Raw genomic sequence first — 27,570 nt, 5'->3', positions numbered from 1 at the left:
CGATGACCCGTGACCTGTCGAAATTTCTCCAGATTGTCAGAAATGGAAATTTTTTAATGTTTAATTTTTTGACTGCAAATGACTATTCCATGTAAATTATCACTTTTGGAACAAAAATAAGTGTATTTTGAGTTACATTAATGCCTGAAATTGGTCGAAATAGAAGCTTCTGAATAGGAGAAAAAGTCTATAATAATGGCTATTTTGGTCACATTGAGGCTTTAAAAAGAAGTTATTCAACATGAGGCACATTCCAAATGACATTTTGAATCAATTTTTCTACAGTTCAAAAAATCAATTTTCTGATGAAAAACAATGACCCGTGACCTGTCCAAATTTCTCCAGATGGTCAGAAATGTAAATTTTTTAATGTTTAATTTTTTGACTGCAAATGAATATTCCATGTAAATTATCACTTTTGGAACAAAAATAAGTGTGTTTAGAGTCACTAATGCCTGAAATTGGTCAAAATAGAAGCTTCTGAATAGGAGAAAAAGTCTGTAATAATGGCAATTTTGGTCACATTGAGGCTTTAAAAAGAAGTTATTCAACATGAGGCACATTCCAAATGACATTTTGAATCAATTTTTCTACAGTCCAAAAAATCAGTTTTCTGATGAAAAACGATTACCCGTGACCTGTCGAAATTTCTCCAGATTGTCAGAAATGGAAATTTTTTAATGTTTAATTTTTTGACTGCAAATGACTATTCCATGTAAATTATCACTTTTGGAACAAAAATAAGTGTATTTTGAGTTACATTAATGCCTGAAATTGGTCGAAATAGAAGCTTCTGAATATGAGAAAAAGTCTGTAATAATGGCAATTTTGGTCACATTGAGGCTTTAAAAATTAGTTATTCAACATGAGGCACATTCCAAATGACATTTTGAATCAATTTTTCTACAGTCCAAAAAATCAATTTTACTGATGAAAAACGATGACCCGTGACCTGTCGAAATTTCTCCAGATGGTCAGAAATGGAAATTTTTTAATGTTTAATTTTTTGACTGCAAATGACTATTCCGTGTAAATTATCACTTTTGGAACAAAAATAAGTGTGTTTAAGTCACTTTAATGCCTGAAATTGGTCGAAATAGAAGCTTCTGAATAGGAGAAAAAGTCTGTAATAATGGCAATTTTGGTCACATTGAGGCTTTAAAAAGAAGTTATTCAACATGAGGCACATTCCAAATGACATTTTGAATCAATTTTTCTACAGTCCAAAAAATCAGTTTTCTGATGAAAAACGATGACCCGTGACCTGTCGAAATTTCTCCAGATTGTCAGAAATGGAAATTTTTTAATGTTTAATTTTTTGACTGCAAATGACTATTCCATGTAAATTATCACTTTTGGAACAAAAATAAGTGTATTTTGAGTTACATTAATGCCTGAAATTGGTCGAAATAGAAGCTTCTGAATAGGAGAAAAAGTCTATAATAATGGCTATTTTGGTCACATTGAGGCTTTAAAAAGAAGTTATTCAACATGAGGCACATTCCAAATGACATTTTGAATCAATTTTTCTACAGTTCAAAAAATCAATTTTCTGATGAAAAACAATGACCCGTGACCTGTCCAAATTTCTCCAGATGGTCAGAAATGTAAATTTTTTAATGTTTAATTTTTTGACTGCAAATGAATATTCCATGTAAATTATCACTTTTGGAACAAAAATAAGTGTGTTTAGAGTCACTAATGCCTGAAATTGGTCAAAATAGAAGCTTCTGAATAGGAGAAAAAGTCTGTAATAATGGCAATTTTGGTCACATTGAGGCTTTAAAAAGAAGTTATTCAACATGAGGCACATTCCAAATGACATTTTGAATCAATTTTTCTACAGTCCAAAAAATCAGTTTTCTGATGAAAAACGATTACCCGTGACCTGCCGAAATTTCTCCAGATTGTCAGAAATGGAAATTTTTTAATGTTTAATTTTTTGACTGCAAATGACTATTCCATGTAAATTATCACTTTTGGAACAAAAATAAGTGTATTTAGAATTACTTTAATGCCTGAAATAGGTCGAAATAGAAGCTTCTGAATAGGAGAAAAAGTCTATAATAATGGCAATTTTGGTCACATTGAGGCTTTAAAAAGAAGTTATTCAACATGAGGCACATTCCAAATGACATTTTGAATCAATTTTTCTACAGTCCAAAAAATCAATTTTCTGATGAAAAACGATGACCCGTGACCTGTCGAAATTTCTCCAGATGGTCAGAAATGGAAATTTTTTAATGTTTAATTTTTTGACTGCAAATGACTATTCCGTGTAAATTATCACTTTTGGAACAAAAATAAGTGTGTTTAAGTCACTTTAATGCCTGAAATTGGTCGAAATAGAAGCTTCTGAATAGGAGAAAAAGTCTGTAATAATGGCAATTTTGGTCACATTGAGGCTTTAAAAAGAAGTTATTCAACATGAGGCACATTCCAAATGACATTTTGAATCAATTTTTCTACAGTCCAAAAAATCAGTTTTCTGATGAAAAACGATGACCCGTGACCTGCCGAAATTTCTCCAGATTGTCAGAAATGGAAATTTTTTTATGTTTAATTTTTTGACTGCAAATGACTATTCCATGTAAATTATCACTTTTGGAACAAAAATAAGTGTATTTAGAGTTACTTTAATGCCTGAAATAGGTCGAAATAGAAGCTTCTGAATAGGAGAAAAAGTCTATAATAATGGCAATTTTGGTCACATTGAGGCTTTAAAAAGAAGTTATTCAACATGAGGCACATTCCAAATGACATTTTGAATCAATTTTTCTACAGTCCAAAAAATCAATTTTCTGATGAAAAACGATGACCCGTGACCTGTCGAAATTTCTCCAGATGGTCAGAAATGGAAATTTTTTTATGTTTAATTTTTTGACTGCAAATGACTATTCCATGTAAATTATCACTTTTGGAACAAAAATAAGTGTGTTTAAGTCACTTTAATGCCTGAAATTGGTCGAAATAGAAGCTTCTGAATAGGAGAAAAAGTCTGTAATAATGGCATTTTTGGTCACATTGAGGCTTTAAAAAGTAGTTATTCAACATGAGGCACATTCCAAATGACATTTTGCATCAATTTTTCTACAGTCCAAAAAATCAATTTTCTGATGAAAAACGATGACCCGTGACCTGTCCAAATTTCTCCAGATGGTCAGAAATGTAAATTTTTTAATGTTTAATTTTTTACTGCAAATGACTATTCCATGTAAATTATCACTTTTGGAACAAAAATAAGTGTGTTTAGAGTCACTAATGCCTGAAATTGGTCAAAATAGAAGCTTCTGAATAGGAGAATAAGTCTGTAATAATGGCAATTTGGTCACATTGAGGCTTTAAAAAGTAGTTATTCAACATGAGGCACATTCCAAATGACATTTTGAATTCATTTTTCTACATTCCAAAAAATCAATTTTCTGATGAAAAACGATGACCCGTGACCTGTCAAAATTTCTTCAGATGGTCAGAAATTGAATTTTTTTTAATGTTTAATTTTATGACTGCAAATGACTATTCCATGTAAATGATCACTTTTGGAATAAAAATAAGTGTGTTTAGAGTCACTTTAATGCCTGAAATTGGTCGAAATAGAAGTTTCTGAATAGGAGAAAAAGTCTGTAATAATGGCAATTTTGGTCACATTGAGGCTTTAAAAAGAAGTTATTCAACATGAGGCACATTCCAAATGACATTTTGAATCAATTTTTCTACTGTCCAAAAAATCAATTTTCTGATGAAAAACGATGACCCGTGACCTGTCGAAATTTCTCCAGATGGTCAGCAATGTAAATTTTTTAATGTTTAATTTTTTGACTGCAAATGACTATTCCATGTAAATTATCACTTTTGGAACAAAAATAAGTGTGTTTAGAGTCACTAATGCCTGAAATTTGTCAAAAATGAAGCTTCTGAATATGAGAATAAGTCTGTAATAATGGCAATTTTGGTCACATTGAGGCTTTAAAAAGTAGTTATTCAACATGAGGCACATTCCAAATGACATTTTCAATCAATTTTTCTACAGTCCAAAAAATCAATTTTCTGATGAAAAACGATGACCCGTGACCTGTCGAAATTTCTCCAGATGGTCAGAAATGGAAATTTTTCAATGTTTAAGTTTTTTGACTGAAAATGACTATTCCATGAAAATAATCACTTTTGGAACAAAAATAAGTGTGTTTAGAGTCACTTTAATGCCTGAAATTGGTCGAAATAGAAGCTTCTGAATAGGAGAAAAAGTCTATAATAATGGCAATTTTGGTCACATTGAGGCTTTAAAAAGAAGTTATTCAACATGAGGCACATTCCAAATGACATTTTGAATCAATTTTTCTACAGTCCAAAAAATCAATTTTCTGATGAAAAACGATGACCCGTGACCTGTCGAAATTTCTCCAGATGGTCAGAAATGGAAATTTTTTAATGTTTAATTTTTTGACTGCAAATGACTATTCCGTGTAAGTTATCACTTTTGGAACAAAAATAAGTGAGTTTAGAGTCACTTTAATGCCTGAAATTGGTCGAAATAGAAGCTTCTGAATAGGAGAAAAAGTCTGTAATAATGGTAATTTTGGTCACATTGAGGCTTTAAAAAGAAGTTATTCAACATGAGGCACATTCCAAATGACATTTTGAATCAATTTTTCTACAGTCCAAAAAATCAATTTTCTGATGAAAAACGATGACCCGTGACCTGTCGAAATTTCTCCAGATGGTCAGAAATGGAAATTTTTCAATGTTTAAGTTTTTTGACTGAAAATGACTATTCCATGAAAATAATCACTTTTGGAACAAAAATAAGTGTGTTTAGAGTCACTTTAATGCCTGAAATTGGTCGAAATAGAAGCTTCTGAATAGGAGAAAAAGTCTATAATAATGGCAATTTTGGTCACATTGAGGCTTTAAAAAGAAGTTATTCAACATGAGGCACATTCCAAATGACATTTTGAATCAATTTTTCTACAGTCCAAAAAATCAATTTTCTGATGAAAAACGATGACCCGTGACCTGTCGAAATTTCTCCAGATGGTCAGAAATGGACATTTTTTAATGTTTAATTTTTTGACTGCAAATGACTATTCCGTGTAAATTATCACTTTTGGAACAAAAATAAGTGTGTTTAGAGTCACTTTAATGCCTGAAATTGGTCGAAATAGAAGCTTCTGAATAGGAGAAAAAGTCTATAATAATGGCAATTTTGGTCACATTGAGGCTTTAACCCCTTCCATGCTCATGACGGAACGGTTCCGTCATGAGCGTCGGTTGAGCTGTGCTCATGACGGAACCGTTCCGTCATGAGCCCGCCCGCGCAAGAAACTGTCAGCACCGCGGCGGAATTTGCGCCGCATGGAAGGGGTTAAAAAGAAGTTATTCAACATGAGGCACATTCCAAATGACATTTTGAATCAATTTTTCTACAGTCCAAAAAATCAATTTTCTGATGAAAAACGATGACCAGTGACCTGTCGAAATTTCTCCAGATTGTCAGAAATGGAAATTATTTAATGTTTAATTTTTTGACTGCAAATGACTATTTCATGTAAATTATCACCTTTGGAACAAAAATAGGTGTGTTTAGAGTTACTTTAATGCCTGAAATTGGTCGAAATAGAAGCTTCTGAATAGGAGAAAAAGTCTATATTAATGGCAATTTTGGTCACATTGAGGCTTTAAAAAGAAGTTATTCAACATGAGGCACATTCCAAATGACATTTTGAATCAATTTTTCTACAGTCCAAAAAATCAATTTTCTGATGAAAAACAATGACCCGTGACCTGTCGAAATTTCTCCAGATGGTCAGAAATGGAAATTTTTTAATGTTTAATTTTTTGACTGCAAATGACTATTCCGTGTAAATTATCACTTTTGGAGCAAAAGTAAGTGTGCTTAGAGTCACTTTAATGCCTGAAATTAGTCAAAATAGAAGCTTCTGAATAGGAGAAAAAGTCTGTAATAATGGCAATTTTGGTCACATTGAGGCTTTAAAAATTAGTTATTCAACATGAGGCACATTCCAAATGATATTTTGAGTCAATTTTTCTACAGTCCAAAAAATCAATTTTCTGATGAAAAACGATGACCCGTGACCTGTCGAAATTTCTCCAGATGGTCAGAAATGTAAATTTTTTAATGTTTAATTTTTTGACTGCAAATAATTATTCCATGTAAATTATCACTTTTGGAACAAAAATAAGTGTGCTTAGAGTCACTTTAATGCCTGAAATTGGTCGAAATAGAAGCTTCTGAATAGGAGAAAAAGTCTATAATAATGGCAATTTTGGTCACATTGAGGCTTTAAAAAGAAGTTATTCAACATGAGGCACATTCCAAATGACATTTTGAATCCATTTTTCTACAGTCCAAAAAATCAATTTTCTGATGAAAAACGATGACCCGTGACCTGTCGAAATTTCTCCAGATGGTCAGAAATGGAAATTTTTCAATGTTTAAGTTTTTTGACTGAAAATGACTATTCCATGAAAATAATCACTTTTGGAACAAAAATAAGTGTGTTTAGAGTCACTAATGCCTGAAATTTGTCAAAAATGAAGCTTCTGAATATGGCAATTTTGGTCACATTGAGGCTTTAAAAAGTAGTTATTCAACATGAGGCACATTCCAAATGACATTTTGAATCAATTTTTCTACAGTCCAAAAAATCAATTTTCTGATGAAAAACAATGACCCGTGACCTGTCCAAATTTCTCCAGATGGTCAGAAATGTAAATTTTTTAATGTTTAATTTTTTGACTGCAAATGACTATTCCATGTAAATTATCACTTTTGGAACACAAATAAGTGTTTTTAGAGTTACTTTAATGCCTGAAATTGGTCGAAATAGAAGCTTCTGAATAGGAGAAAAAGTCTATAATAATGGCAATTTTGGTCACATTGAGGCTTTAAAAAGAAGTTATTCAACATGAGGCACATTCCAAATGACATTTTGAATCAATTTTTCTACAGTCCAAAAAATCAGTTTTCTGATGAAAAACGATGACCCGTGACCTGTCGAAATTTCTCCAGATTGTCAGAAATGGAAATGTTTTAATGTTTAATTTTTTGACTGCAAATGACTATTCCATGTAAATTATCACTTTTGGAACAAAAATAAGTGTATTTAGAGTTACATTAATGCCTGAAATTGGTCGAAATAGAAGCTTCTGAATAGGAGAAAAAGTCTATAATAATGGCAATTTTGGTCACATTGAGGCTTTAAAAAGAAGTTATTCAACATGAGGCACATTCCAAATGACATTTTGAATCAATTTTTCTACAGTCCAAAAAATCAATTTTCTGATGAAAAACAATGACCCGTGACCTGTCCAAATTTCTCCAGATGGTCAGAAATGTAAATTTTTTAATGTTTAATTTTTTGACTGCAAATGACTATTCCATGTAAATTATCACTTTTGGAACAAAAATAAGTGTGTTTAGAGTCACTAATGCCTGAAATTGGTCAAAATAGAAGCTTCTGAATAGGAGAATAAGTCTGTAATAATGGCAATTTGGTCACATTGAGGCTTTAAAAAGTAGTTATTCAACATGAGGCACATTCCAAATGACATTTTGAATAAATTTGTCTACATTCCAAAAAATCAATTTTCTGATGAAAAACTATGACCCGTGACCTGTCAAAATTTCTTCAGATGGTCAGAAATTGAATTTTTTTTAATGTTTAATTTTATGACTTCAAATGACAATTCCATGTAAATTATCACTTTTGGAATAAAAATAAGTGTGTTTAGAGTCACTTTAATGCCTGAAATTGGTCGAAATAGAAGCTTCTGAATAGGAGAAAAAGTCTGTAATAATGGCAATTTTGGTCACATTGAGGCTTTAAAAAGTAGTTATTCAACATGAGGCACATTCCAAATGACATTTTGAATACATTTTTCTACATTCCAAAAAATCAATTTTCTGATGAAAAACGATGACCCGTGACCTGTCAAAATTTCTTCAGATGGTCAGAAATTGAATTTTTTTTAATGTTTAATTTTATGACTGCAAATGACAATTCCATGTAAATTATCACTTTTGGAATAAAAATAAGTGTGTTTAGAGTCACTTTAATGCCTGAAATTGGTCGAAATAGAAGCTTCTGAATAGGAGAAAAAGTCTATAATAATGGCAATTTTGGTCACATTGAGGCTTTAAAAAGAAGGTATTCAACATGAGGCACATTCCAAATGACATTTTGAATCAATTTTTCTACAGTCCAAAAAATCAGTTTTCTGATGAAAAACGATGACCCGTGACCTGCCGAAATTTCTCCAGATTGTCAGAAATGGAAATTTTTTAATGTTTAATTTTTTGACTGCAAATGACTATTCCATGTAAATTATCACTTTTGGAACAAAAATAAGTGTATTTAGAGTTACTTTAATGCCTGAAATAGGTCGAAATAGAAGCTTCTGAATAGGAGAAAAAGTCTATAATAATGGCAATTTTGGTCACATTGAGGCTTTAAAAAGAAGTTATTCAACATGAGGCACATTCCAAATGACATTTTGAATCAATTTTTCCACAGTCCAAAAAATCAATTTTCTTATGAAAAACAATGACCCGTGACCTGTCAAAATTTCTCCAGATTGTCAGAAATGGAAATTTTTTTATGTTTAATTTTTTGACTGCAAATGACTATTCCATGTAAATTATCACTTTTGGAACAAAAATAAGTGTGTTTAGAGTCACTAATGCCTGAAATTGGTCAAAATAGAAGCTTCTGAATAGGAGAATAAGTCTGTAATAATGGCAATTTTGGTCACATTGAGGCTTTAAAAAGTAGTTATTCAACATGAAGCACATTCCAAATGACATTTTGAATAAATTTTTCTACATTCCAAAAAATCAATTTTCTGATGAAAAACGATGACCCGTGACCTGTCAAAATTTCTCCAGATTGTCAGAAATGGAAATTTTTTTATGTTTAATTTTTTGACTGCAAATGACTATTCCATGTAAATTATCACTTTTGGAACAAAAATAAGTGTATTTAGAGTTACTTTAATGCCTGAAATAGGTCGAAATAGAAGCTTCTGAATAGGAGAAAAAGTCTATAATAATGGCAATTTTGGTCACATTGAGGCTTTAAAAAGAAGTTATTCAACATGAGGCACATTCCAAATGACATTTTGAATCAATTTTTCTACAGTCCAAAAAATCAATTTTCTGATGAAAAACAATGACCCGTGACCTGTCCAAATTTCTCCAGATGGTCAGAAATGTAAATTTTTTAATGTTTAATTTTTTGACTGCAAATGACTATTCCATGTAAGTTATCACTTTTGGAACAAAAATAAGTGTGTTTAGAGTCACTAATGCCTGAAATTGGTCAAAATAGAAGCTTCTGAATAGGAGAATAAGTCTGTAATAATGGCAATTTGGTCACATTGAGGCTTTAAAAAGTAGTTATTCAACATGAGGCACATTCCAAATGACATTTTGAATAAATTTTTCTACATTCCAAAAAATCAATTTTCTGATGAAAAACGATGGCCCGTGACCTGTCAAAATTTCTCCAGATGGTCAGAAATTGAATTTTTTTTAATGTTTAATTTCATGACTGCAAATGACAATTCCATGTAAATTATCACTTTTGGAATAAAAATAAGTGTGTTTAGAGTCACTTTAATGCCTGAAATTGGTCGAAATAGAAGCTTCTGAATATGAGAAAAAGTCTGTAATAATGGCAATTTTGGTCACATTGAGGCTTTAAAAATTAGTTATTCAACATGAGGCACATTCCAAATGACATTTTGAATCAATTTTTCTACAGTCCAAAAAATCAATTTTACTGATGAAAAACGATGACCCGTGACCTGTCGAAATTTCTCCAGATGGTCAGAAATGGAAATTTTTTAATGTTTAATTTTTTGACTGCAAATGACTATTCCGTGTAAATTATCACTTTTGGAACAAAAATAAGTGTGTTTAAGTCACTTTAATGCCTGAAATTGGTCGAAATAGAAGCTTCTGAATAGGAGAAAAAGTCTGTAATAATGGCAATTTTGGTCACATTGAGGCTTTAAAAAGAAGTTATTCAACATGAGGCACATTCCAAATGACATTTTGAATCAATTTTTCTACAGTCCAAAAAATCAGTTTTCTGATGAAAAACGATGACCCGTGACCTGTCGAAATTTCTCCAGATTGTCAGAAATGGAAATTTTTTAATGTTTAATTTTTTGACTGCAAATGACTATTCCATGTAAATTATCACTTTTGGAACAAAAATAAGTGTATTTTGAGTTACATTAATGCCTGAAATTGGTCGAAATAGAAGCTTCTGAATAGGAGAAAAAGTCTATAATAATGGCTATTTTGGTCACATTGAGGCTTTAAAAAGAAGTTATTCAACATGAGGCACATTCCAAATGACATTTTGAATCAATTTTTCTACAGTTCAAAAAATCAATTTTCTGATGAAAAACAATGACCCGTGACCTGTCCAAATTTCTCCAGATGGTCAGAAATGTAAATTTTTTAATGTTTAATTTTTTGACTGCAAATGAATATTCCATGTAAATTATCACTTTTGGAACAAAAATAAGTGTGTTTAGAGTCACTAATGCCTGAAATTGGTCAAAATAGAAGCTTCTGAATAGGAGAAAAAGTCTGTAATAATGGCAATTTTGGTCACATTGAGGCTTTAAAAAGAAGTTATTCAACATGAGGCACATTCCAAATGACATTTTGAATCAATTTTTCTACAGTCCAAAAAATCAGTTTTCTGATGAAAAACGATACCCGTGACCTGCCGAAATTTCTCCAGATTGTCAGAAATGGAAATTTTTTAATGTTTAATTTTTTGACTGCAAATGACTATTCCATGTAAATTATCACTTTTGGAACAAAAATAAGTGTATTTAGAGTTACTTTAATGCCTGAAATAGGTCGAAATAGAAGCTTCTGAATAGGAGAAAAAGTCTATAATAATGGCAATTTTGGTCACATTGAGGCTTTAAAAAGAAGTTATTCAACATGAGGCACATTCCAAATGACATTTTGAATCAATTTTTCTACAGTCCAAAAAAATCAATTTTCTGATGAAAAACGATGACCCGTGACCTGTCGAAATTTCTCCAGATGGTCAGAAATGGAAATTTTTTAATGTTTAATTTTTTGACTGCAAATGACTATTCCGTGTAAATTATCACTTTTGGAACAAAAATAAGTGTGTTTAAGTCACTTTAATGCCTGAAATTGGTCGAAATAGAAGCTTCTGAATAGGAGAAAAAGTCTGTAATAATGGCAATTTTGGTCACATTGAGGCTTTAAAAAGAAGTTATTCAACATGAGGCACATTCCAAATGACATTTTGAATCAATTTTTCTACAGTCCAAAAAATCAGTTTTCTGATGAAAAACGATGACCCGTGACCTGCCGAAATTTCTCCAGATTGTCAGAAATGGAAATTTTTTTATGTTTAATTTTTTGACTGCAAATGACTATTCCATGTAAATTATCACTTTTGGAACAAAAATAAGTGTATTTAGAGTTACTTTAATGCCTGAAATAGGTCGAAATAGAAGCTTCTGAATAGGAGAAAAAGTCTATAATAATGGCAATTTTGGTCACATTGAGGCTTTAAAAAGAAGTTATTCAACATGAGGCACATTCCAAATGACATTTTGAATCAATTTTTCTACAGTCCAAAAAATCAATTTTCTGATGAAAAACGATGACCCGTGACCTGTCGAAATTTCTCCAGATGGTCAGAAATGGAAATTTTTTTATGTTTAATTTTTTGACTGCAAATGACTATTCCATGTAAATTATCACTTTTGGAACAAAAATAAGTGTGTTTAAGTCACTTTAATGCCTGAAATTGGTCGAAATAGAAGCTTCTGAATAGGAGAAAAAGTCTGTAATAATGGCAATTTTGGTCACATTGAGGCTTTAAAAAGTAGTTATTCAACATGAGGCACATTCCAAATGACATTTTGCATCAATTTTTCTACAGTCCAAAAAATCAATTTTCTGATGAAAAACGATGACCCGTGACCTGTCCAAATTTCTCCAGATGGTCAGAAATGTAAATTTTTTAATGTTTAATTTTTTACTGCAAATGACTATTCCATGTAAATTATCACTTTTGGAACAAAAATAAGTGTGTTTAGAGTCACTAATGCCTGAAATTGGTCAAAATAGAAGCTTCTGAATAGGAGAATAAGTCTGTAATAATGGCAATTTGGTCACATTGAGGCTTTAAAAAGTAGTTATTCAACATGAGGCACATTCCAAATGACATTTTGAATTCATTTTTCTACATTCCAAAAAATCAATTTTCTGATGAAAAACGATGACCCGTGACCTGTCAAAATTTCTTCAGATGGTCAGAAATTGAATTTTTTTTAATGTTTAATTTTATGACTGCAAATGACTATTCCATGTAAATGATCACTTTTGGAATAAAAATAAGTGTGTTTAGAGTCACTTTAATGCCTGAAATTGGTCGAAATAGAAGCTTCTGAATAGGAGAAAAAGTCTGTAATAATGGCAATTTTGGTCACATTGAGGCTTTAAAAAGTAGTTATTCAACATGAGGCACATTCCAAATGACATTTTGAATCAATTTTTCTACAGTCCAAAAAATCAATTTTCTGATGAAAAACGATGACCCGTGACCTGTCGAAATTTCTCCAGATGGTCAGAAATGGAAATTTTTTAATGTTTAATTTTTTGACTGCAAATGACTTTTCCGTGTAAATTATCACTTTTGGAACAAAAATAAGTGTGTTTAAGTCACTTTAATGCCTGAAATTGGTCGAAATAGAAGCTTCTGAATAGGAGAAAAAGTCTGTAATAATGGCAATTTTGGTCACATTGAGGCTTTAAAAAGTAGTTATTCAACATGAGGCACATTCCAAATGACATTTTGCATCAATTTTTCTACAGTCCAAAAAATCAATTTTCTGATGAAAAACGATGACCCGTGACCTGTCGAAATTTCTCCAGATTGTCAGAAATGGAAATTTTTTAATGTTTAATTTTTTGACTGCAAATGACTATTCCATGTAAATTATCACTTTTGGAACACAAATAAGTGTTTTTAGAGTTACTTTAATGCCTGAAATTGGTCGAAATAGAAGCTTCTGAATAGGAGAATAAGTCTGTAATAATGGCAATTTGGTCACATTGAGGCTTTAAAAAGTAGTTATTCAACATGAGGCACATTCCAAATGACATTTTGAATTCATTTTTCTACATTCCAAAAAATCAATTTTCTGATGAAAAACGATGACCCGTGACCTGTCAAAATTTCTTCAGATGGTCAGAAATTGAATTTTTTTTAATGTTTAATTTTATGACTGCAAATGACTATTCCATGTAAATGATCACTTTTGGAATAAAAATAAGTGTGTTTAGAGTCACTTTAATGCCTGAAATTGGTCGAAATAGAAGCTTCTGAATAGGAGAAAAAGTCTGTAATAATGGCAATTTTGGTCACATTGAGGCTTTAAAAAGTAGTTATTCAACATGAGGCACATTCCAAATGACATTTTGAATCAATTTTTCTACAGTCCAAAAAATCAATTTTCTGATGAAAAACGATGACCCGTGACCTGTCGAAATTTCTCCAGATGGTCAGAAATGGAAATTTTTTAATGTTTAATTTTTTGACTGCAAATGACTATTCCGTGTAAATTATCACTTTTGGAACAAAAATAAGTGTGTTTAAGTCACTTTAATGCCTGAAATTGGTCGAAATAGAAGCTTCTGAATAGGAGAAAAAGTCTGTAATAATGGCAATTTTGGTCACATTGAGGCTTTAAAAAGTAGTTATTCAACATGAGGCACATTCCAAATGACATTTTGCATCAATTTTTCTACAGTCCAAAAAATCAATTTTCTGATGAAAAACGATGACCCGTGACCTGTCGAAATTTCTCCAGATTGTCAGAAATGGAAATTTTTTAATGTTTAATTTTTTGACTGCAAATGACTATTCCATGTAAATTATCACTTTTGGAACAGAAATAAGTGTTTTTAGAGTTACTTTAATGCCTGAAATTGGTCGAAATAGAAGCTTCTGAATAGGAGAAAAAGTCTATAATAATGGCAATTTTGGTCACATTGAGGCTTTAAAAAGAAGTTATTCAACATGAGGCACATTCCAAATGACATTTTGAATCAATTTTTCTACAGTCCAAAAAATCAGTTTTCTGATGAAAAACGATGACCCGTGACCTGTCGAAATTTCTCCAGATTGTCAGAAATGGAAATGTTTTAATGTTTAATTTTTTGACTGCAAATGACTATTCCATGTAAATTATCACTTTTGGAACAAAAATAAGTGTATTTAGAGTTACATTAATGCCTGAAATTGGTCGAAATAGAAGCTTCTGAATAGGAGAAAAAGTCTATAATAATGGCAATTTTGGTCACATTGAGGCTTTAAAAAGAAGTTATTCAACATGAGGCACATTCCAAATGACATTTTGAATCAATTTTTCTACAGTCCAAAAAATCAATTTTCTGATGAAAAACAATGACCCGTGACCTGTCCAAATTTCTCCAGATGGTCAGAAATGTAAATTTTTTAATGTTTAATTTTTTGACTGCAAATGACTATTCCATGTAAATTATCACTTTTGGAACAAAAATAAGTGTGTTTAGAGTCACTAATGCCTGAAATTGGTCAAAATAGAAGCTTCTGAATAGGAGAATAAGTCTGTAATAATGGCAATTTGGTCACATTGAGGCTTTAAAAAGTAGTTATTCAACATGAGGCACATTCCAAATGACATTTTGAATAAATTTGTCTACATTCCAAAAAATCAATTTTCTGATGAAAAACTATGACCCGTGACCTGTCAAAATTTCTTCAGATGGTCAGAAATTGAATTTTTTTTAATGTTTAATTTTATGACTGCAAATGACAATTCCATGTAAATTATCACTTTTGGAATAAAAATAAGTGTGTTTAGAGTCACTTTAATGCCTGAAATTGGTCGAAATAGAAGCTTCTGAATAGGAGAAAAAGTCTGTAATAATGGCAATTTTGGTCACATTGAGGCTTTAAAAAGTAGTTATTCAACATGAGGCACATTCCAAATGACATTTTGAATACATTTTTCTACATTCCAAAAAATCAATTTTCTGATGAAAAACGATGACCCGTGACCTGTCAAAATTTCTTCAGATGGTCAGAAATTGAATTTTTTTTAATGTTTAATTTTATGACTGCAAATGACAATTCCATGTAAATTATCACTTTTGGAATAAAAATAAGTGTGTTTAGAGTCACTTTAATGCCTGAAATTGGTCGAAATAGAAGCTTCTGAATAGGAGAAAAAGTCTGTAATAATGGCAATTTTGGTCACATTGAGGCTTTAAAAAGTAGTTATTCAACATGAGGCACATTCCAAATGACATTTTGAATCAATTTTTCTACAGTCCAAAAAATCAATTTTCTGATGAAAAACGATGACCCGTGACCTGCCGAAATTTCTCCAGATGGTCAGAAATGGAAATTTGTTAATGTTTAATTTTTTGACTGCAAATGACTATTCCGTGTAAATTATCACTTTTGGAACAAAAATAAGTGTGTTTAAGTCACTTTAATGCCTGAAATTGGTCGAAATAGAAGCTTCTGAATAGGAGAAAAAGTCTGTAATAATGGCAATTTTGGTCACATTGAGGCTTTAAAAAGAAGTTATTCAACATGAGGCACATTCCAAATGACATTTTGAATCAATTTTTCTACAGTCCAAAAAATCAATTTTCTGATGAAAAACGATGACCCGTGACCTGTCGAAATTTCTCCAGATGGTCAGAAATGGAAATTTTTTAATGTTTAATTTTTTGACTGCAAATGACTATTCCGTGTAAATTATCACTTTTGGAACAAAAATAAGTGTATTTAGAGTTACATTAATGCCTGAAATTGGTCGAAATAGAAGCTTCTGAATAGGAGAAAAAGTCTATAATAATGGCAATTTTGGTCACATTGAGGCTTTAAAAAGAAGTTATTCAACATGAGGCACATTCCAAATGACATTTTGAATCAATTTTTCTACAGTCCAAAAAATCAATTTTCTGATGAAAAACAATGACCCGTGACCTGTCCAAATTTCTCCAGATGGTCAGAAATGTAAATTTTTTAATGTTTAATTTTTTGACTGCAAATGACTATTCCATGTAAATTATCACTTTTGGAACAAAAATAAGTGTGTTTAGAGTCACTAATGCCTGAAATTGGTCAAAATAGAAGCTTCTGAATAGGAGAATAAGTCTGTAATAATGGCAATTTGGTCACATTGAGGCTTTAAAAAGTAGTTATTCAACATGAGGCACATTCCAAATGACATTTTGAATAAATTTTTCTACATTCCAAAAAATCAATTTTCTGATGAAAAACGATGGCCCGTGACCTGTCAAAATTTCTCCAGATGGTCAGAAATTGAATTTTTTTTAATGTTTAATTTCATGACTGCAAATGACAATTCCATGTAAATTATCACTTTTGGAATAAAAATAAGTGTGTTTAGAGTCACTTTAATGCCTGAAATTGGTCGAAATAGAAGCTTCTGAATAGGAGAAAAAGTCTGTAATAATGGCAATTTTGGTCACATTGAGGCTTTAAAAATTAGTTATTCAACATGAGGCACATTCCAAATGACATTTTGAATCAATTTTTCTACAGTCCAAAAAATCAATTTTACTGATGAAAAACGATGACCCGTGACCTGTCGAAATTTCTCCAGATGGTCAGAAATGGAAATTTTTTAATGTTTAATTTTTTGACTGCAAATGACTATTCCGTGTAAATTATCACTTTTGGAACAAAAATAAGTGTGTTTAAGTCACATTAATGCCTGAAATTGGTCGAAATAGAAGCTTCTGAATAGGAGAAAAAGTCTGTAATAATGGCAATTTTGGTCACATTGAGGCTTTAAAAAGAAGTTATTCAACATGAGGCACATTCCAAATGACATTTTGAATCAATTTTTCTACAGTCCAAAAAATCAGTTTTCTGATGAAAAACGATGACCCGTGACCTGTCGAAATTTCTCCAGATTGTCAGAAATGGAAATTTTTTAATGTTTAATTTTTTGACTGCAAATGACTATTCCATGTAAATTATCACTTTTGGAACAAAAATAAGTGTATTTTGAGTTACATTAATGCCTGAAATTGGTCGAAATAGAAGCTTCTGAATAGGAGAAAAAGTCTATAATAATGGCTATTTTGGTCACATTGAGGCTTTAAAAAGAAGTTATTCAACATGAGGCACATTCCAAATGACATTTTGAATCAATTTGTCTACAGTCCAAAAAATCAATTTTCTGATGAAAAACAATGACCCGTGACCTGTCCTAATTTCTCCAGATGGTCAGAAATGTAAATTTTTTAATGTTTAATTTTTTGACTGCAAATGAATATTCCATGTAAATTATCACTTTTGGAACAAAAATAAGTGTGTTTAGAGTCACTAATGCCTGAAATTGGTCAAAATAGAAGCTTCTGAATAGGAGAAAAAGTCTGTAATAATGGCAATTTTGGTCACATTGAGGCTTTAAAAAGAAGTTATTCAACATGAGGCACATTCCAAATGACATTTTGAATCAATTTTTCTACAGTCCAAAAAATCAGTTTTCTGATGAAAAACGATTACCCGTGACCTGCCGAAATTTCTCCAGATTGTCAGAAATGGAAATTTTTTAATGTTTAATTTTTTGACTGCAAATGACTATTCCATGTAAATTATCACTTTTGGAACAAAAATAAGTGTATTTAGAGTTACTTTAATGCCTGAAATAGGTCGAAATAGAAGCTTCTGAATAGGAGAAAAAGTCTATAATAATGGCAATTTTGGTCACATTGAGGCTTTAAAAAGAAGTTATTCAACATGAGGCACATTCCAAATGACATTTTGAATCAATTTTTCTACAGTCCAAAAAATCAATTTTCTGATGAAAAACGATGACCCGTGACCTGTCGAAATTTCTCCAGATGGTCAGAAATGGAAATTTTTTAATGTTTAATTTTTTGACTGCAAATGACTATTCCGTGTAAATTATCACTTTTGGAACAAAAATAAGTGTGTTTAAGTCACTTTAATGCCTGAAATTGGTCGAAATAGAAGCTTCTGAATAGGAGAAAAAGTCTGTAATAATGGCAATTTTGGTCACATTGAGGCTTTAAAAAGTAGTTATTCAACATGAGGCACATTCCAAATGACATTTTGAATACATTTTTCTACATTCCAAAAAATCAATTTTCTGATGAAAAACGATGACCCGTGACCTGTCAAAATTTCTTCAGATGGTCAGAAATTGAATTTTTTTTAATGTTTAATTTTATGACTGCAAATGACAATTCCATGTAAATTATCACTTTTGGAATAAAAATAAGTGTGTTTAGAGTCACTTTAATGCCTGAAATTGGTCGAAATAGAAGCTTCTGAATAGGAGAAAAAGTCTGTAATAATGGCAATTTTGGTCACATTGAGGCTTTAAAAAGTAGTTATTCAACATGAGGCACATTCCAAATGACATTTTGAATCAATTTTTCTACAGTCCAAAAAATCAATTTTCTGATGAAAAACGATGACCCGTGACCTGCCGAAATTTCTCCAGATGGTCAGAAATGGAAATTTTTTAATGTTTAATTTTTTGACTGCAAATGACTATTCCGTGTAAATTATCACTTTTGGAACAAAAATAAGTGTGTTTAAGTCACTTTAATGCCTGAAATTGGTCGAAATAGAAGCTTCTGAATAGGAGAAAAAGTCTGTAATAATGGCAATTTTGGTCACATTGAGGCTTTAAAAAGAAGTTATTCAACATGAGGCACATTCCAAATGACATTTTGAATCAATTTTTCTACAGTCCAAAAAATCAATTTTCTGATGAAAAACGATGACCCGTGACCTGTCGAAATTTCTCCAGATGGTCAGAAATGGAAATTTTTTAATGTTTAATTTTTTGACTGCAAATGACTATTCCGTGTAAATTATCACTTTTGGAACAAAAATAAGTGTATTTAGAGTTACATTAATGCCTGAAATTGGTCGAAATAGAAGCTTCTGAATAGGAGAAAAAGTCTATAATAATGGCAATTTTGGTCACATTGAGGCTTTAAAAAGAAGTTATTCAACATGAGGCACATTCCAAATGACATTTTGAATCAATTTTTCAACAGTCCAAAAAATCAATTTTCTGATGAAAAACAATGACCCGTGACCTGTCCAAATTTCTCCAGATGGTCAGAAATGTAAATTTTTTAATGTTTAATTTTTTGACTGCAAATGACTATTCCATGTAAATTATCACTTTTGGAACAAAAATAAGTGTGTTTAGAGTCACTAATGCCTGAAATTGGTCAAAATAGAAGCTTCTGAATAGGAGAATAAGTCTGTAATAATGGCAATTTGGTCACATTGAGGCTTTAAAAAGTAGTTATTCAACATGAGGCACATTCCAAATGACATTTTGAATAAATTTTTCTACATTCCAAAAAATCAATTTTCTGATGAAAAACGATGGCCCGTGACCTGTCAAAATTTCTCCAGATGGTCAGAAATTGAATTTTTTTTAATGTTTAATTTCATGACTGCAAATGACAATTCCATGTAAATTATCACTTTTGGAATAAAAATAAGTGTGTTTAGAGTCACTTTAATGCCTGAAATTGGTCGAAATAGAAGCTTCTGAATAGGAGAAAAAGTCTGTAATAATGGCAATTTTGGTCACATTGAGGCTTTAAAAAGAAGTTATTCAACATGAGGCACATTCCAAATGACATTTTGAATCAATTTTTCTACAGTCCAAAAAATCAATTTTCTGATGAAAAACAATGACCCGTGACCTGTCCAAATTTCTCCAGATGGTCAGAAATGTAAATTTTTTAATGTTTAATTTTTTGACTGCAAATGAGTATTCCATGTAAATTATCACTTTTGGAACAAAAAAAGTGTGTTTAGAGTCACTAATGCCTGAAATTGGTCAAAATAGAAGCTTCTGAATAGGAGAAAAAGTCTGTAATAATGGCAATTTTGGTCACATTAAGGCTTTAAAAAGAGAATATTCAACATGAGGCACATTCCAAATGACATTTTGAATCAATTTTTCTACAGTCCAAAAAATCAGTTTTCTGATGAAAAACGATTACCCGTGACCTGCCGAAATTTCTCCAGATTGTCAGAAATGGAAATTTTTTAATGTTTAATTTTTTGACTGCAAATGACTATTCCATGTAAATTATCACTTTTGGAACAAAAATAAGTGTATTTAGAGTTACTTTAATGCCTGAAATAGGTCGAAATAGAAGCTTCTGAATAGGAGAAAAAGTCTATAATAATGGCAATTTTGGTCACATTGAGGCTTTAAAAAGAAGTTATTCAACATGAGGCACATTCCAAATGACATTTTGAATCAATTTTTCTACAGTCCAAAAAATAAATTTTCTGATGAAAAACGATGACCCGTGACCTGTCGAAATTTCTCCAGATGGTCAGAAATGGAAATTTTTTAATGTTTAATTTTTGACTGCAAATGACTATTCCGTGTAAATTATCACTTTTGGAACAAAAATAAGTGTGTTTAAGTCACTTTAATGCCTGAAATTGGTCGAAATAGAAGCTTCTGAATAGGAGAAAAAGTCTGTAATAATGGCAATCTTGGTCACATTGAGGCTTTAAAAAGAAGTTATTCAACATGAGGCACATTCCAAATGACATTTTGAATCAATTTTTCTACAGTCCAAAAAATCAGTTTTCTGATGAAAAACGATGACCCGTGACCTGCCGAAATTTCTCCAGATTGTCAGAAATGGAAATTTTTTTATGTTTAATTTTTTGACTGCAAATGACTATTCCATGTAAATTATCACTTTTGGAACAAAAATAAGTGTATTTAGAGTTACTTTAATGCCTGAAATAGGTCGAAATAGAAGCTTCTGAATAGGAGAAAAAGTCTATAATAATGGCAATTTTGGTCACATTGAGGCTTTAAAAAGAAGTTATTCAACATGAGGCACATTCCAAATGACATTTTGAATCAATTTTTCTACAGTCCAAAAAATCAATTTTCTGATGAAAAACGATGACCCGTGACCTGTCGAAATTTCTCCAGATGGTCAGAAATGGAAATTTTTTTATGTTTAATTTTTTGACTGCAAATGACTATTCCATGTAAATTATCACTTTTGGAACAAAAATAAGTGTGTTTAAGTCACTTTAATGCCTGAAATTGGTCGAAATAGAAGCTTCTGAATAGGAGAAAAAGTCTGTAATAATGGCAATTTTGGTCACATTGAGGCTTTAAAAAGTAGTTATTCAACATGAGGCACATTCCAAATGACATTTTGCATCAATTTTTCTACAGTCCAAAAAATCAATTTTCTGATGAAAAACTATGACCCGTGACCTGTCAAAATTTCTTCAGATGGTCAGAAATTGAATTTTTTTTAATGTTTAATTTTATGACTGCAAATGACAATTCCATGTAAATTATCACTTTTGGAATAAAAATAAGTGTGTTTAGAGTCACTTTAATGCCTGAAATTGGTCGAAATAGAAGCTTCTGAATAGGAGAAAAAGTCTGTAATAATGGCAATTTTGGTCACATTGAGGCTTTAAAAAGTAGTTATTCAACATGAGGCACATTCCAAATGACATTTTGAATACATTTTTCTACATTCCAAAAAATCAATTTTCTGATGAAAAACGATGACCCGTGACCTGTCAAAATTTCTTCAGATGGTCAGAAATTGAATTTTTTTTAATGTTTAATTTTATGACTGCAAATGACAATTCCATGTAAATTATCACTTTTGGAATAAAAATAAGTGTGTTTAGAGTCACTTTAATGCCTGAAATTGGTCGAAATAGAAGCTTCTGAATAGGAGAAAAAGTCTGTAATAATGGCAATTTTGGTCACATTGAGGCTTTAAAAAGTAGTTATTCAACATGAGGCACATTCCAAATGACGTTTTGAATCAATTTTTCTACAGTCCAAAAAATCAATTTTCTGATGAAAAACGATGACCCGTGACCTGTCGAAATTTCTCCAGATGGTCAGAAATGGAAATTTTTTAATGTTTAATTTTTTGACTGCAAATGACTATTCCGTGTAAATTATCACTTTTGGAACAAAAATAAGTGTGTTTAAGTCACTTTAATGCCTGAAATTGGTCGAAATAGAAGCTTCTGAATAGGAGAAAAAGTCTGTAATAATGGCAATCTTGGTCACATTGAGGCTTTAAAAAGAAGTTATTCAACATGAGGCACATTCCAAATGACATTTTGAATCAATTTTTCTACAGTCCAAAAAATCAGTTTTCTGATGAAAAACGATGACCCGTGACCTGCCGAAATTTCTCCAGATTGTCAGAAATGGAAATTTTTTAATGTTTAATTTTTTGACTGCAAATGACTATTCCATGTAAATTATCACTTTTGGAACAAAAATAAGTGTATTTAGAGTTACTTTAATGCCTGAAATAGGTCGAAATAGAAGCTTCTGAATAGGAGAAAAAGTCTATAATAATGGCAATTTTGGTCACATTGAGGCTTTAAAAAGAAGTTATTCAACATGAGGCACATTCCAAATGACATTTTGAATCAATTTTTCTACAGTCCAAAAAATCAATTTTCTGATGAAAAACAATGACCCGTGACCTGTCAAAATTTCTTCAGATGGTCAGAAAGTGAATTTTTTTTAATGTTTAATTTTATGACTGCAAATGACTATTCCATGTAAATGATCACTTTTGGAATAAAAATAAGTGTGTTTAGAGTCACTTTAATGCCTGAAATTGGTCGAAATAGAAGCTTCTGAATAGGAGAAAAAGTCTGTAATAATGGCAATTTTGGTCACATTGAGGCTTTAAAAAGAAGTTATTCAACATGAGGCACATTCCAAATGACATTTTGAATCAATTTTTCTACAGTCCAAAAAATCAGTTTTCTGATGAAAAACGATGACCCGTGACCTGCCGAAATTTCTCCAGATTGTCAGAAATGGAAATTTTTTAATGTTTAATTTTTTGACTGCAAATGACTATTCCATGTAAATTATCACTTTTGGAACAAAAATAAGTGTATTTAGAGTTACTTTAATGCCTGAAATAGGTCGAAATAGAAGCTTCTGAATAGGAGAAAAAGTCTATAATAATGGCAATTTTGGTCACATTGAGGCTTTAAAAAGAAGTTATTCAACATGAGGCACATTCCAAATGACATTTTGAATCAATTTTTCTACAGTCCAAAAAATCAATTTTCTGATGAAAAACGATGACCCGTGACCTGTCGAAATTTCTCCAGATGGTCAGAAATGGAAATTTTTTAATGTTTAATTTTTTGACTGCAAATGACTATTCCATGTAAATTATCACTTTTGGAACAAAAATAAGTGTGTTTAAGTCACTTTAATGCCTGAAATTGGTCGAAATAGAAGCTTCTGAATAGGAGAAAAAGTCTGTAATAATGGCAATTTTGGTCACATTGAGGCTTTAAAAAGTAGTTATTCAACATGAGGCACATTCCAAATGACATTTTGCATCAATTTTTCTACAGTCCAAAAAATCAATTTTCTGATGAAAAACGATGACCCGTGACCTGTCGAAATCTCTCCAGATTGTCAGAAATGGAAATTTTTTAATGTTTAATTTTTTGACTGCAAATGACTATTCCATGTAAATTATCACTTTTGGAACACAAATAAGTGTTTTTAGAGTTACTTTAATGCCTGAAATTGGTCGAAATAGAAGCTTCTGAATAGGAGAAAAAGTCTATAATAATGGCAATTTTGGTCACATTGAGGCTTTAAAAAGAAGTTATTCAACATGAGGCACATTCCAAATGACATTTTGAATCAATTTTTCTACAGTCCAAAAAATCAGTTTTCTGATGAAAAACGATGACCCGTGACCTGTCGAAATATCTCCAGATTGTCAGAAATGGAAATTTTTTAATGTGTAATTTTTTGACTGCAAATGACTATTCCATGTAAATTATCACTTTTGGAACAAAAATAAGTGTGTTTAGAGTCACTAATGCTTGAAATTGGTCAAAATAGAAGCTTCTGAATAGGAGAATAAGTCTGTAATAATGGCAATTTTGGTCACATTGAGGCTTTAAAAAGTAGTTATTCAACATGAGGCACATTCCAAATGACATTTTGAATACATTTTTCTACATTCCAAAAAATCAATTTTCTGATGAAAAACGATGACCCGTGACCTGTCAAAATTTCTTCAGATGGTCAGAAATTGAATTTTTTTTAATGTTTAATTTTATGACTGCAAATGACAATTCCATGTAAATTATCACTTTTGGAATAAAAATAAGTGTGTTTAGAGTCACTTTAATGCCTGAAATTGGTCGAAATAGAAGCTTCTGAATAGGAGAAAAAGTCTGTAATAATGGCAATTTTGGTCACATTGAGGCTTTAAAAAGTAGTTATTCAACATGAGGCACATTCCAAATGACATTTTGAATCAATTTTTCTACAGTCCAAAAAATCAATTTTCTGATGAAAAACGATGACCCGTGACCTGTCGAAATTTCTCCAGATGGTCAGAAATGGAAATTTTTTAATGTTTAATTTTTTGACTGCAAATGACTATTCCGTGTAAATTATCACTTTTGGAACAAAAATAAGTGTGTTTAAGTCACTTTAATGCCTGAAATTGGTCGAAATAGAAGCTTCTGAATAGGAGAAAAAGTCTGTAATAATGGCAATTTTGGTCACATTGAGGCTTTAAAAAGAAGGTATTCAACATGAGGCACATTCCAAATGACATTTTGAATCAATTTTTCTACAGTCCAAAAAATCAATTTTCTGATGAAAAACGATGACCCGTGACCTGTCGAAATTTCTCCAGATGGTCAGAAATGGAAATTTTTTAATGTTTAATTTTTTGACTGCAAATGACTATTCCGTGTAAATTATCACTTTTGGAACAAAAATAAGTGTGTTTAGGTCACTTTAATGCCTGAAATTGGTCGAAATAGAAGCTTCTGAATAGGAGAAAAAGTCTGTAATAATGGCAATTTTGGTCACATTGAGGCTTTAAAAAGAAGGTATTCAACATGAGGCACATTCCAAATGACATTTTGAATCAATTTTTCTACAGTCCAAAAAATCAGTTTTCTGATGAAAAACGATGACCCGTGACCTGCCGAAATTTCTCCAGATTGTCAGAAATGGAAATTTTTTAATGTTTAATTTTTTGACTGCAAATGACTATTCCATGTAAATTATCACTTTTGGAACAAAAATAAGTGTATTTAGAGCTACTTTAATGCCTGAAATAGGTCGAAATAGAAGCTTCTGAATAGGAGAAAAAGTCTATAATAATGGCAATTTTGGTCACATTGAGGCTTTAAAAAGAAGTTATTCAACATGAGGCACATTCCAAATGACATTTTGAATCAATTTTTCTACAGTCCAAAAAATCAATTTTCTGATGAAAAACAATGTCCCGTGACCTGTCAAAATTTCTTCAGATGGTCAGAAATTGAATTTTTTTTAAAGTTTAATTTTATGACTGCAAATGACTATTCCATGTAAATGATCACTTTTGGAATAAAAATAAGTGTGTTTAGAGTCACTTTAATGCCTGAAATTGGTCGAAATAGAAGCTTCAGAATAGGAGAAAAAGTCTGTAATAATGGCAATTTTGGTCACATTGAGGCTTTAAAAAGAAGTTATTCAACATGAGGCACATTCCAAATGACATTTTGAATCAATTTTTCTACAGTCCAAAAAATCAGTTTTCTGATGAAAAACGATGACCCGTGACCTGCCGAAATTTCTCCAGATTGTCAGAAATGGAAATTTTTTAATGTTTAATTTTTTGACTGCAAATGACTATTCCATGTAAATTATCACTTTTGGAACAAAAATAAGTGTATTTAGAGTTACTTTAATGCCTGAAATAGGTCGAAATAGAAGCTTCTGAATAGGAGAAAAAGTCTATAATAATGGCAATTTTGGTCACATTGAGGCTTTAAAAAGAAGTTATTCAACATGAGGCACATTCCAAATGACATTTTGAATCAATTTTTCTACAGTCCAAAAAATCAATTTTCTGATGAAAAACGATGACCCGTGACCTGTCGAAATTTCTCCAGATGGTCAGAAATGGAAATTTTTTAATGTTTAATTTTTTGACTGCAAATGACTATTCCATGTAAATTATCACTTTTGGAACAAAAATAAGTGTGTTTAAGTCACTTTAATGCCTGAAATTGGTCGAAATAGAAGCTTCTGAATAGGAGAAAAAGTCTGTAATAATGGCAATTTTGGTCACATTGAGGCTTTAAAAAGTAGTTATTCAACATGAGGCACATTCCAAATGACATTTTGCATCAATTTTTCTACAGTCCAAAAAATCAATTTTCTGATGAAAAACGATGACCCGTGACCTGTCGAAATCTCTCCAGATTGTCAGAAATGGAAATTTTTTAATGTTTAATTTTTTGACTGCAAATGACTATTCCATGTAAATTATCACTTTTGGAACACAAATAAGTGTTTTTAGAGTTACTTTAATGCCTGAAATTGGTCGAAATAGAAGCTTCTGAATAGGAGAAAAAGTCTATAATAATGGCAATTTTGGTCACATTGAGGCTTTAAAAAGAAGTTATTCAACATGAGGCACATTCCAAATGACATTTTGAATCAATTTTTCTACAGTCCAAAAAATCAGTTTTCTGATGAAAAACGATGACCCGTGACCTGTCGAAATATCTCCAGATTGTCAGAAATGGAAATTTTTTAATGTGTAATTTTTTGACTGCAAATGACTATTCCATGTAAATTATCACTTTTGGAACAAAAATAAGTGTGTTTAGAGTCACTAATGCTTGAAATTGGTCAAAATAGAAGCTTCTGAATAGGAGAATAAGTCTGTAATAATGGCAATTTTGGTCACATTGAGGCTTTAAAAAGTAGTTATTCAACATGAGGCACATTCCAAATGACATTTTGAATACATTTTTCTACATTCCAAAAAATCAATTTTCTGATGAAAAACGATGACCCGTGACCTGTCAAAATTTCTTCAGATGGTCAGAAATTGAATTTTTTTTAATGTTTAATTTTATGACTGCAAATGACAATTCCATGTAAATTATCACTTTTGGAATAAAAATAAGTGTGTTTAGAGTCACTTTAATGCCTGAAATTGGTCGAAATAGAAGCTTCTGAATAGGAGAAAAAGTCTGTAATAATGGCAATTTTGGTCACATTGAGGCTTTAAAAAGTAGTTATTCAACATGAGGCACATTCCAAATGACATTTTGAATCAATTTTTCTACAGTCCAAAAAATCAATTTTCTGATGAAAAACGATGACCCGTGACCTGTCGAAATTTCTCCAGATGGTCAGAAATGGAAATTTTTTAATGTTTAATTTTTTGACTGCAAATGACTATTCCGTGTAAATTATCACTTTTGGAACAAAAATAAGTGTGTTTAAGTCACTTTAATGCCTGAAATTGGTCGAAATAGAAGCTTCTGAATAGGAGAAAAAGTCTGTAATAATGGCAATTTTGGTCACATTGAGGCTTTAAAAAGAAGGTATTCAACATGAGGCACATTCCAAATG

This window comes from Triturus cristatus, chromosome 9 (assembly GCF_964204655.1).
Source record: "Triturus cristatus chromosome 9, aTriCri1.1, whole genome shotgun sequence".
NCBI classification, from domain to species: domain Eukaryota; kingdom Metazoa; phylum Chordata; class Amphibia; order Caudata; family Salamandridae; genus Triturus; species Triturus cristatus.
Note: the sequence above shows the minus strand (reverse complement) of the source record.